Source organism: Coregonus clupeaformis, chromosome 30 (assembly GCF_020615455.1).
Source record: "Coregonus clupeaformis isolate EN_2021a chromosome 30, ASM2061545v1, whole genome shotgun sequence".
NCBI classification, from domain to species: domain Eukaryota; kingdom Metazoa; phylum Chordata; class Actinopteri; order Salmoniformes; family Salmonidae; genus Coregonus; species Coregonus clupeaformis.
This window is the reverse complement of record NC_059221.1, coordinates 8,910,715-8,922,990: the sequence shown is the minus strand read 5'-3', so window position 1 is coordinate 8,922,990 and position 12,276 is coordinate 8,910,715. Positions and strand designations below refer to the sequence as shown.

At 45.2% G+C, this 12,276-nt stretch overlaps 1 protein-coding gene across 1 annotated transcript in view; it reads right to left on the bottom strand.

The window, feature by feature from the left end:
- The window catches only part of LOC121545995 (probable G-protein coupled receptor 153), a 76,359-nt gene extending 73,535 nt beyond the window's left edge, over window positions 1–2,824 (bottom strand). Inside the window, exon 1 of the mRNA XM_041856953.2 lies at window positions 2,399–2,824. The gene's annotated coding sequence lies outside the window, so the exon portion shown is untranslated. The remainder of the gene's footprint in view (window positions 1–2,398) is intronic.
- Window positions 2,825–12,276: the final 9,452 nt, after the last annotated feature.

The window sequence follows — 12,276 nt, the reverse complement described above, 5'->3', positions numbered from 1 at the left end:
ATCATTCCACTTTGACATTACTGTGTGTACGCCATTGACAAAACATCTCTATTTAATACATTTTAAATTCAGGCTGTAAGACAACAAAATGTGGAAAAAGTCAAGGGGTGTGAATACAGTGCATTCGGAAAGTATTCAGACCCCTTGACTTTTTCCACATTTTGTTACGTTACAGCCTTATTCTAAAATGGATTCAATTGTTTTCCCCCCTCATCTATCTACACACAATACCCCATAATGACAAAGCAAAACAGGTTTTTAGACACTTTTGCAAATGTATTAAAAATAAAAAACGGAAACATCAAATTTCCACCCTTTTGACCCTTTACTCTGTACTTTGTTGAATAACCTTTGGTAATGATTACAGCCCTGAGTCGTCTTGGGTATGACGCTACAAGCTTGGCACACCTGTATTTGGGGAGATTCTCCCATTCTTCGCTGCAAATCCTCTCAAGCTCTGTCAGGTTGGATGGGGAGCGTTGCTGCACAGCTATTTTCAGGTCTCTCGAGAGATGTTAGATCGGGTTCAAGTCCAGGTTCTGGCTGGGCCACTCAAGGACATTCAGAGACTTGTCCCGAAGCCATTCCTGCTTTGTGTTGGCTGTGTGCTTAGGGTCGTTGTCCTGTTGGAAGGTATAGCTACGCCCCAGTCTGAGGTCCTGAGAGCACTGGGGTAGGTTTTCATCAAGGATCTCTCTGTACTTTGCTCCGTTCATCTTTCCCTTGATCCTGACTAGTCTTCCAGTCCCTGCCGCTGAAAAACATCCCCACAGCATGATGCTGCCACCACTATGCTTCACCGTAGGGATGGTGCCAGGTTTCCTCCAGACGTGACGCTTGGCATTCAGGCCAAAGAGTTCAATCTTGGGTTCATCAGACCAGAGAACCTTGTTTCTCATGGTCTGAGAGTCCTTTAGGTGCCTTTTGGCTCCAAGCGGGCTGTCATGTGCCTTTGACTGAGGAGTGGCTTTCGTCTGGCCACTCTACCATAAAGGCCTGATTGGTGGAGTGCTGCCGAGATGGTTGTCCTTCTGGAAGGTTCTCCCATCTCCACAGAGGAACTCTGGAGCTCTGTCAGAGTGACCATCAGATTCTTGGTCAGCTCCCTGACCAAGGCCCTTCTCCCCTGTTTGCTCAGTTTGGCAGGATGGCCAGCTCTAGGAAGAGTCTTGGTGGTTCCAAACGTCTTCCATTTAAGATGATGGAGGCCACTGTGTTCTTGGGGACCTTCAATGCTGCAGACATTTTTTGTTACCCTTCTGTGTCTCGACACAATCCTGTTTCGGAGCTCTACGGACTATTCCTTCGACCTCATTGCTTGGCTTTGCTCTGACATGCACTGTCAACTGTGGGACCTTATATAGACAGGTGTGTGACTTCCAAATCATGTCTAATCTATTGAATTTACAATAGGTGGACTCCAAACCACCATAGTCCCTGTGCCTTGTCCGGAGAAAGCAGAACGCCAGAGCTGCCGACTTGTTGAAATATACATTTTCATCCAAATCGAGGTTAGTGATCGCTGTTTGGATGTCCAGAAGCTGTTTTCAGTTGTAGGAAATGGTGACGGAGACATTACGATCAGCGGAAAAAAACGATCCACTGCAGCGCGATCAACCACTAGGTTGTTAGGAATGCACTGATATAAGTGGCATTTCGGCAACTTTGAAAAAAACTACTTTATATCTAACTTGTGCCTGTTGTCATAGAGATAGATATAAGACTCATCATGGATGTGACCCATTTTAGCATAGACATTGCCATTGAGGGTTTCCACCATTTCAAAGTAGTCAACTGGTTGGGATTCCTATGAGTTGGGAGCAATCAGCCAATGATGCTGTCACAACGTTATAATTGCACAGATACAAAGATGAGTCCTCTATCTATCTCTATGGTCTGTTGTTCACACACGTTTCTGCCCTCTCATTGGCTAGAATAGTCCCACCTAATCTTGCCTTCTCCCGATTGCCTTCCATCTTTGAGGACATGTATTTCCATTGTTAGAGCATTCACTTGACTACTGTGTCAATATAATTGATGTAAACCATGACTTCTCCAAACAGAGCTCGTGCCTTGTCAGCTGATGTAATGGTTCATGCGTTTCGAATTATCTGTGTTGTTCGTCAAATTAGGCATATCAACGTTTAATAAAAATAAATTTGATCATCTCCCATATTGCACAGTTTGGCTATCTTTAATTCAAGAGGTTTTCATAAATTAATCTCGGATGTTTGCCTAGAATTTTCAATTAATACACAATTGTATTTTGATCAATAAACAGCATCATTAGATAGGCTACTTATCTGGTCTTAAAACATTTAAATATGACTATAATTGAATCCAATCACACAGGCTCGTGAATTATGCGTGGATGCTTAGGCTAATTAAGTATTCTTACCTTACGAAAGACGATTCCACCGGCAGACAATTCCAATCTCTTCTGTGATATTGCTTTTGCTGTAGTCCACAAAAGTTGAGGTCTGTCCTTACATTCCGAATAGAGGATCAACACGGGCGACCATTAACATCAATCCAACACTATGACTTCGAAAATGAACGGGCAGTCTTGAAACAGTCACCATATCAGCACAGCTGTACGTGGCCATTATTGTGAGCGTGCGCCGCGTTGTCTCTGCAGAAAAAACTTATATTTGTGACGGCTTGCGGTGATCATCACTATTGGCGTGTCATCTCTCAAAAAATGTGACGTAAGAATTTATATTTCATGCAATTTCCTAAGCTAAATTAAGGGTAACATTATTTACATCACATCACATAGGATGTACCCGCGGAGAAGAGAGGTAGTGACTTGGATATCTGATTGCGCCGCTGCGCTATGTATTCATGTTAGTCCGCTGGATGGATGTGGCATGCTTAGTTCCCTGTGGCAGTGGGAGTAAACCGCAATAATAATACATAATTTATTGGGATAAGATCATTTTTGGGGTCGTAGACTCCTCAGTGCTTAGCCCATATTACAATAAATACAATACATAATTTGAATATTTTGAATATATGTTATTCGACTCAGAGGAGAAGAGAATCCTTAGATGTCTTTGCAAATACATTGTAACTACATTGTAATGCTGAAGAGCACAAGTTGACCCATATTGGGTACTACATTTTACCCATGTGGGTTGTGCGGTCCGTGAAAGATGTATGGCCAAATTAAAGCTATAGTGGACAAGACTTCTTGATAGCTGAGTAACGACATGAATTATGAATATAGTATATCATGCACCGAGTCACGACCAGTTTGCACGGCTGATAAATGGCTTTCATTATAGAGACTGGGGAAAGTCGTTTTGTGAGCCCATTATGCATTTCAACTGATGTCCAACTTCTTCTGTGCAGTGTACCTGAAGACTGAAGGTGTTCAACTAAGAGGGAAAATGCATGGTAAAATGTATTCACCACAACAGCACAGCTTATAATGTCAACATTTCCTCTTCTCTTTTGAACTAAAACAGAAGTTTGGAAATAATGCTACCCATTCCTCAAATGCTTTATTGTCAAATAGCAAGCTCACCTTTCTCTTTGAAAGTGAACTGAGACTCGATACGCTTTTCACACTACTGAGCCAAACTGAGCTGAACCAAGCCAAGCTGTACTGGGCCTGGCAACAGTTGTTGGAACTGTGCTGGAAAGCACAATGTGAAAAGAAAATATCCGGGCCAGCACCTGTATGGTTCGGTTTGGCCCTATACTGTAAATCAGGCAAGAGACTCTACTCACCTTTATAATTCACCCATGCTTGCACACATTCTTTAATTATTTTCTGGGGGGTGAGACAATATCCTATAACCTTCCATTGTGTTTCCAAGTTGGCTAACGAAAAGGATTTGGCAGCTTTTTTGGGGGGCTCTGCATTAGGCCTATACCCCCAATAACCAGGTCTAAAAGACCATGCAAACATGCATTCAACATAAAATATAACATTTCAAATGTTATCTCATCATACACTACAAGCAATAAGGTCACGGGAAGCAACCTATAAGCATTGTATCACATTAATTGTCTCAATACCCTTCAGGCCTCCATAGCAATGCATTGCGTAAGTTTATTGTGGGTTCCACGTGACATGCCCATAAGGAGTAGCATTAATGAGCATCTGTACTGTAACAACAGCTACTCAGGATGGAAATATTCCATTAATGTAGCACCCCAAGCCACTTGAGATGAGCTGCGTAACTAGAAGGCTGCCTGTGTCATCCATACCAAATATTCATCATTCTGGGATCATTCCCACGGCGTAGGATATTCAGTGAAAGAAAACCTAATTCTTGTGTGTGTGTTTATTTGTTTATTTGGATACCCATTAGCTTCTGTAGAAGCAGTAGCTACCCTTCCTGGGGCCCAAAAAAAAAAAAAAAAAAAAGTAACAAAACACTGATACACTGATAGACAAGGACAGTCACACATATTTAAAATACGACGATATACAAACAATACAACTAAAAAAATAATGTGTGTGTTAGTGTGTCTGTGTGTGTTTGTGTGTCCCATCACAGTCCATGCCGTTCCATGAGATGTTGTTTAATCCCTTTTTTAAAGGTAATTTAGCTGTTTGCTTGAGCAATTGGAGATAGAAGGGAGTTCAATGCAATCATGGCTCTGTATAATACTGTGAATTCGTTTTGGACTTGGGGACTGTGAAGAGATCCCTGGTGGCATGTCTTGTGAGGTATGTACGGGTGTCTGACCTGAATGTTATTTGATTATGCAGACAATCTGGAATTTTCATCACAGTAATATTTCTCATAAAAACTAGAAGAGATGCAGTTAATCTCTCGTCAACCCTCAACCAGGAAAGACTGGCATGTATGTTTTTGATGTTAGTTCTGTATGTGCAGTTAAGGGCAAGGAGTGCTGCTCTATTTTGAGCCAGCTGTGGCTTTAGTAGATCTTTCTTTGCTGCACTTGACTATTACCGCACAGTAATTAAGATGGGACAAGACCAGAGCCGGAACAGTTGATTTTTGTGTCAAAAACGCAGAACATCATTTTATAACAGACATTGTGTGTGTGTGTGTGTGTGTTTGTGTGTGTGTTGTGTTGTGTGCATGTGTGTGTGTTGTGTTGTGTGAATGTGTGTGCGTATGTGTGTGTGTGTGTCACAGGAGGTTGGTGGCACCTTAATTAGGGAGGACGGGCTCGTGATAATGGCTGGAGTCGGAATTGGTGGAATGGTATCAAATACATCAAACACATGGTTTACATGGTTTCCAGGTGTTTGATGACATTCCATTTACTCCATTCCAGCCATTATTATGAGCCGTCCTCCCCTCAGCAGCCTCCACTGGTGTATGTGTTTGTGAAGGGAGTGTCCCATATGTCACCTGTGGATGGAACACAAAGTCAATTTCCACATGGTGATGAATAAAAGCATTCTACCTTTTCTATGTGTTTTATATAAGGCCACAAAACTGGACATTCATTCCAGCATTCCATCTCTCCATAGTAGTAGATTATATTTATTTAATATGAGGAGATCAGTGAGCTTTGATCACTGTGTGAACACACTGCAATGGTAGCACAGGTCATGTATGAGAACAGAGAGAGGGAGAGAGAGCGCGAGAGAGATATGGAGGGCTAGCCCTGCACAGGCTAGTCCACACCAAGGCCAGCTACTTCATAATATAGAGGCGGGGGCTCATTATATTATTTGGGGGCGTGGTTTGCAAATACAGCAATTAATGTTGTTAAAGGTAGACTCAGCGAAATGACATTGCCACAAACCATTTCGGGGCCAATACCTGGAAGACTTCGCTCTCACACAGTATCTACAGTATCTGCGCATCTGCACGGATTCGATTCACTCTGTTACAACGTGGGAGCCACAGGACCAAAACACCTGAGAAGTTTGGCCTCGCACTTCAACGGTCTTAGTTGTTGTGGAAATTGACTGACTATGCTGTTTATCTTGTGCATCTACGTCATATCCACATCGTGCCAATGTGGACATGTTTGCTGGGTTCTTAAAGCATGACCCTTTTAGCAGCCGTACATGTACTGCATGGGATTGGTTCATTCATCTCACTCCTTTTCAGTGTCAGCATCCATTATTTATTACATTTACATTTTAGTCATTTAGCAGACGCTCTTATCCAGAGCGACTTACAATTAGTGAGTGTATACATTTTTCATACTGGCCCCCCGTGGGAATCAAACCCACAACCCTGGCATTGCAAATGCCATGCTCTATCAATTGAGCTACACGGGACCGTTTGTGGTTTGTGTTCCTCCTTTAGCTCTCAAAGAGTAGGCCAGTATCCCCTTGTTATTAAAGTATTCTACTTTATTTTACTCCAACAGCAATTTGCCTCTAAGAGTATGCCTAGGAGTAGACTTGGCCCCAGTATACAGAGTTTTAACATTTACGGTCAAGAGCATATTTGTTTTTTCATTGACTTGTGGACGCTAGCTGCATTTCTGTGCTGTGCATCCTTTAATGGTCGTGTGGCCCTGCCGTTAACGTACACATTAGCGATCGTGACTCTCCCCCCTATGCACAGTGGGTGGAACATATAAAACAGGCCAGCAACCAGCGGAGATGAAACCGGAGAGCGCTCTCTCTCTTCTGTCTTCTCCTCAGGATCGTTTATCTCCTTCTTTATTCCCTTTTTTAGTTTTTTAGTCCAGGACTATAGGCATACACCAGGATTATATCCATAGAATAGTGTTGACAATGTGTCTTTTAAAGGCAATGTTCAAGGTAAATGCTGCAGATGTCGGCTGAATTGGAAATTACCTTTAAATGTCAAGCGCGCTGCTACGCGGTTCGAATTGAATCCTGGCCTCAGAACAGCCTCAATTCATCGAGTTGGCTGGCTGGATGTCCTTTGGGTGGTGGACCATTCTTGATTCATACGATAAACTGTTGAGCGTTTCACCCTCTGAATGGCACACATTCACAATCCATGTCTCAAGGCTTAAAAATCCTTTAACCTATCTCCCCTTCATCTACACTGATTGAAGTGGATTTAACAGGTGACAAAAAGGGATCATAGCACGCAATGATTACATCAAGCTTGTGACTCTACAAACTTGTATGCATTTGCTGTTTGTTTTGGTTGTGTTTCAAATTATTTTGTACCGAGTAGAAATGAATGGTAAATAATGTATTGTGTCATTTGAGTCACTTTTATTGTAAATATGAATAGAATATGTTTATAAACACTTCTACATTAATGTGGATGCTACCGTGATTATGGATAGTCCTGAATGAACTGTGAATAATGATGAGTGAGAAAGTTAGACGCACAAATATACCTCCCCAAAAATGCTAACCTCCCATGTTATTGTAATGCAGTCTCGGGGGTATGATATTTGTGAGTCTAACTTTCTCACTCATTATTCACAATTAATTCAGGAATATCCACAATCGTGGTAGCATCCACATAAATGTAGAAGTGACTCCGAAATGACACAATACATTATTTACCATTAATTTCTATTGGGCACAAAATAATCTGAAACACAACCAAAACAAATAACAATTGCATTCAACAAATTTGTAGTCACAAGGTTGATGTAGTCATTGCGTGCTATGAATATGGGTCCAAATACTTAACTTTTGGTGGCACCGTATCTCCTTACTCTTACATACACCTACAGTATAGAGACTTTGGTGTGCAGCAATGAAACTTACATGAATAAACCCTCAAATTAAAGCTGACAGACACTTTAAACACCTAGTCATTGTATAATTTCAAATCCAAAGTGCTGGAGTACAGAGCCCCCCCCCAAAAAAAAAGTGTGACTACCTTTCACGTTCGTTTAATGACGGGTCAGACCAAGGCGCAGCGTGATATGCGTACATGTTTATTAACGTAATAAACAACACAACAAAACAACAAAGGAAACGAAACGTGAAGTTCAAGGTAGTACAGAACAACAAACCTTACACGGAACAAGATCCCACAACTCAATAGTGCCAATAGGCTGCCTAAGTATTGTTCCCCAATCAGAGACAACGAGCGACAGCTGCCTCTGCTTGGGAACCACACCGGCCAACATAGAACTATACATACTAGATCCCACATAGAAAATACTACATAACAAAAAATATACACACCCTGACTCAACATATACGAGTCCCCTGAGTCAGGGCGTGACAGTACCCCCAAAGGTGCGGACTCCGAACGCACAACATAAACATAACAGGGTAGGGGCCGGATCCGGCTCGGGACGTGACGACCTCTCACTCTCCGCCTCCCTGTTGTGCCCCAGGCCCTGTCTGGACCCTGGTGTAGGAGACCCCGAACCTGGAGAGGGGCTGACGTCATGGTCTGGACTGGAGCCGCTGACCGGAGCTGGACTGGGCACCGGTGGAGCGGACTGCTCTGGCTCCGGAGTGGAGCCGCTGACCGGAGCTGGATCAGGCACCGGTGGAGCGGACTGCTCTGGCTCCGGAGTGGAGCCGCTGACCGGAGCTGGACTGGACCCCGGTGGAGCGGACTACTCTGGCTCCGGAGTGGCGCAGCTGACCGGAGCTGGATCAGGCACCGGTGGAGCGGACTGCTCTGGCTCCGGAGTGGAGCAGCTGACCGGAGCTGGATCAGGCATCGGTGAAGCGGACTGCTCTGACTCCGGAGTGGAGCAGCTGACCGGAGCTGGATCAGGCACCGGTGGAGCGGACTGCTCTGGCTCCGGAGTGGAGCAGCTGACCGGTGCAGGACCAGGCACCGGTGGCACGGGCCGTGCCGGACTGGACAAACGCACCACTGGCCTGGTGCTAGGAGCAGGAACAGGCCGGGCCGGCCTGGCGACGCGCACCACTGGCTTGGTGCGAGGAGCAGGAACAGGCCGGGCCGGGCTGGCGATGCGCACCACTGGCTTGGTGCGAGGCGCAGGTACAGGCCGGGCCGGGCTGGCGACGCGCACCACTGGCTTGGTTAGAGGAGCAGGTACAGGCCGGGCCGGGCTGGCGACGCGCACCACTGGCTTGGTGCGAGAAGCAGGAACAGGCCGGGCCGGACTGGCGATGCACACCACTGGCTTGGTGCGAGGAGCAGGAACAGGCCGGGCCGGGCTGGCGACGCGCACCACTGGCTTGGTGTGAGCAGCAGGAACAGGCCGGGCCGGGCTGGCGACGCGCACCACTGGCTTGGTGCGAGGAGCAGGAACAGGCCGGGCCAGCGACGTGCACCACTGGCTTGGTGCGAGGAGCAGGAACAGGCCGGGCCGGACTGGCGACGTGCACCACTGGCTTGGTGCAAGGAGCAGGAACAGGCCGGGCCGGACTGGCGACGCGCACCACAGACTTGGTGCGAGGGGCAGGAACGGGCCGGGCCGTACTGGGAACACGCACCACTGGCTTGGTGCGGGGAGCAGGAACGGGCCAGACCGGACTGGCGACACGCACCACTTGCTTGGTGCGAGGAGCAGGACTGGGTTCCTTTATTAACCTCCGCTCCTTCTGCTGCCTAACCAGCTCCTCTCGCCGTGCCTCTACTCTTTCCTTCTCCCTTTTAGCCTCCTGTAGCGCCTCCCTCTGACGAATAACTCCTGCTCCCTCTGAACCAATAGCCCCGTAACATGGTGGCCTCCTCTCCTAACCTGCAGATCTGCCCTTTAACGGCCTCCTGCTGCCTCGTCGTCCACACCGTATGCCCCCCCAAAAAATGTTATTGGTGTTGCCTCTCGGGTCTCCGTCGTCAGCACTGTTGGCGCCGTTTCTCCTCTCCTACCTGGGCATCCTCCTTCATCGCCCTCCGATAACGGACGGCCTCCTCCTCCGTAATTCTCCCCCAACCGAGGAGGACATCTACTAATGTAAACTCCTGTTGAGTCCCAGGCGTTTGCTCCTTCTCGGCACGCTGCTTGGTCCTCGTTTGGTGGGATCTTCTGTCACGTTTGTTTAATGACGGGTCAGACCAAGGCGCAGCGTGATATGCGTACATGTTTATTAACGTAATAAACAACACGACAAAACAACAAAGGAAAGAAACGTGAAGTCCAAGGTAGTACAGAACAACAAACCTTACACGGAACAAGATCCCACAACTCAATAGTGCCAATAGGCTGCCTAAGTATGGACCCCAATCAGAGACAACGAGCGACAGCTGCCTCTGATTGGGAACCACACCGGCCAACATAGAACTATACATACTAGATCCCACATAGAAAATACTACATAACAAAGAATATACACACCCTGACTCAACATATAAGAGTCCCCTGAGTCAGGGCGTGACACTAACCACGTTTCCAGCCACAGTTTTTATGCAAGTAAAGTCATACCGTATTTTTAAAAAAACAGCTGTGATTGAAACAGGATGTTTCAGTACAATTTCATAAACGCCGACAGATCATTTGTTCGTTCGACGTGGTGGGATCTTTTTGTGTCAGTAAAATGTATTATACGAGAAATGGCGGTGGAAATGCAAATATTGATATAATAACCATCAAATTGAAGTAAACTTAGAGTTACGCGATCATATGGTGTGTGGTCCTCCCACTACGACTCGGGAAACCATGCCGTTTATTAGGCTACAGATGAAATAAGTTATGATGAACTTCACAGGGTGGTGAAAGTGCACTGTGAACTTGATGCTCCTTTCCAATAAATATATGACTGCCATTTGACAAATAAAAAAAAGTAAAACAATTCTTACATTTACGTCATTTAGCAGACGCTCTTATCCAGAGCGACTTACAGTTAGTGAGTGCATACATTTTTTTTGTTTTTTTTGTGTGTTTTTTTCATACTGACCCCCATGGGAATCGAACCCACAACCCTGGCGTTGCAAACGCCATGCTCTTCCAACTGAGCTACATCCCTGCCGGCCATTCCCTCCCCTACCCTGGACAACTTGTGCGCCACCCCATGGGTCTCCCGGTCGCGGCCGGCTCCGACAGAGCCTGTATTCGAACCAGGATCTCTAGTGGCACAGCTAGCACTGCGATGCAGTGCCTTAGACCACTGCGCCACTCAGGAGTTTTTTGTACCTTTATTTAACTAGGCAAGTCAGTTAAGAACAAATTCTTATTTACAATGACGGCCTAATAATCTCATCATGTAGACTAGCCTACCTGCAGAGCCAACCTGCACTGTATCTGCGATCTGTTGGCTAGAGCACACGTGCCAAGACCAGAGTAGGCACATTTGCTATTTAACGCAACTATTTTTGTGACAAAATTATCGGTAGAGATGAAAATGCAATGGAAACATATTGCATTTGAGGTTTTTATTCAGTACATGAAAACTCAAGCAAAAAATACAATTTTGTCTGCACTAAATCACGCACTGATTTGTATTCGCAAAAAGTCAATTTGGTGGAAACACACTGGTGGGAACATACGCATATTTTCTTTATGCAGATTCTAGAGTATTTGCATGAAAATCTGTTGCCAATTGGATGGAAACCTAGCTACTGTCCCAATACTTTTGGAGCTCACTGTATTGTGCTGATGTGAAGACAATAACCTTAAGGAGTCAAATGGCACACAGTCTTTTGTTGTGCAATCTTACGCTTGATTAAATAGTGCAGGAAATATGTAACGGATCAACATTTTACATATTTTGGTAATATTTTGATTACATGTACTGTGCATGCAGACTTTGGTGGTTTAAAGCTGTGGTTAAAAGCCCTAGTTCATGTATTTGGTTCACGTTTTCTTGATTCAGACCCTTGAAGCTTTCTCCTATTACTACATCTAATCTTAACCCTAGCAAGCAGGGCACTATGATAGGAAATCTAAAACCAGAGACAATCTCCTGAATGTAGAGTTGCCTCTGGATCTCCATTTTTTATTTGTGAATAGCTGTTGATCTATATTCATTTAGCTGGGATGTTGGTCTGTCACTTAGGTAAAAATAGACATTCCAGAGATCTTTGCCTTTCATGGACATACACATGTACACACTCTAACACACGTTAAAGATGTAGTACAGTACAGTCCCTCTGCTATCAACACAACAGGCAAAATGGAGAATCCCTGCATCTATCAAGAGTGTGGGAGAGGGAGAAAGAGAGAGAAAGAGAGACAGACAGTATAACAGTGGAGAGAGTGAGTGGAGGGAGAGGGCAGAGAGACAGATTAAGCAAAAGAGAGAGAGTGAGTGAGAGAGAGAGGGAAAGAGGGGATAGAAGGAGGGAGGAGAGTTGAGTCATAGCCCCTGAGCCGAGGACTGATTTCACTGTGAATGACAGAATGCTGAAAATATGTATAGTGGATACCCTCTCAGCCAAGGCAAGCCCGGGCCTATGACATCAGCGAGCAAGCAAATGAGAGACAGAAACCTCTGGCTGCCATGTACAGTATTTATTA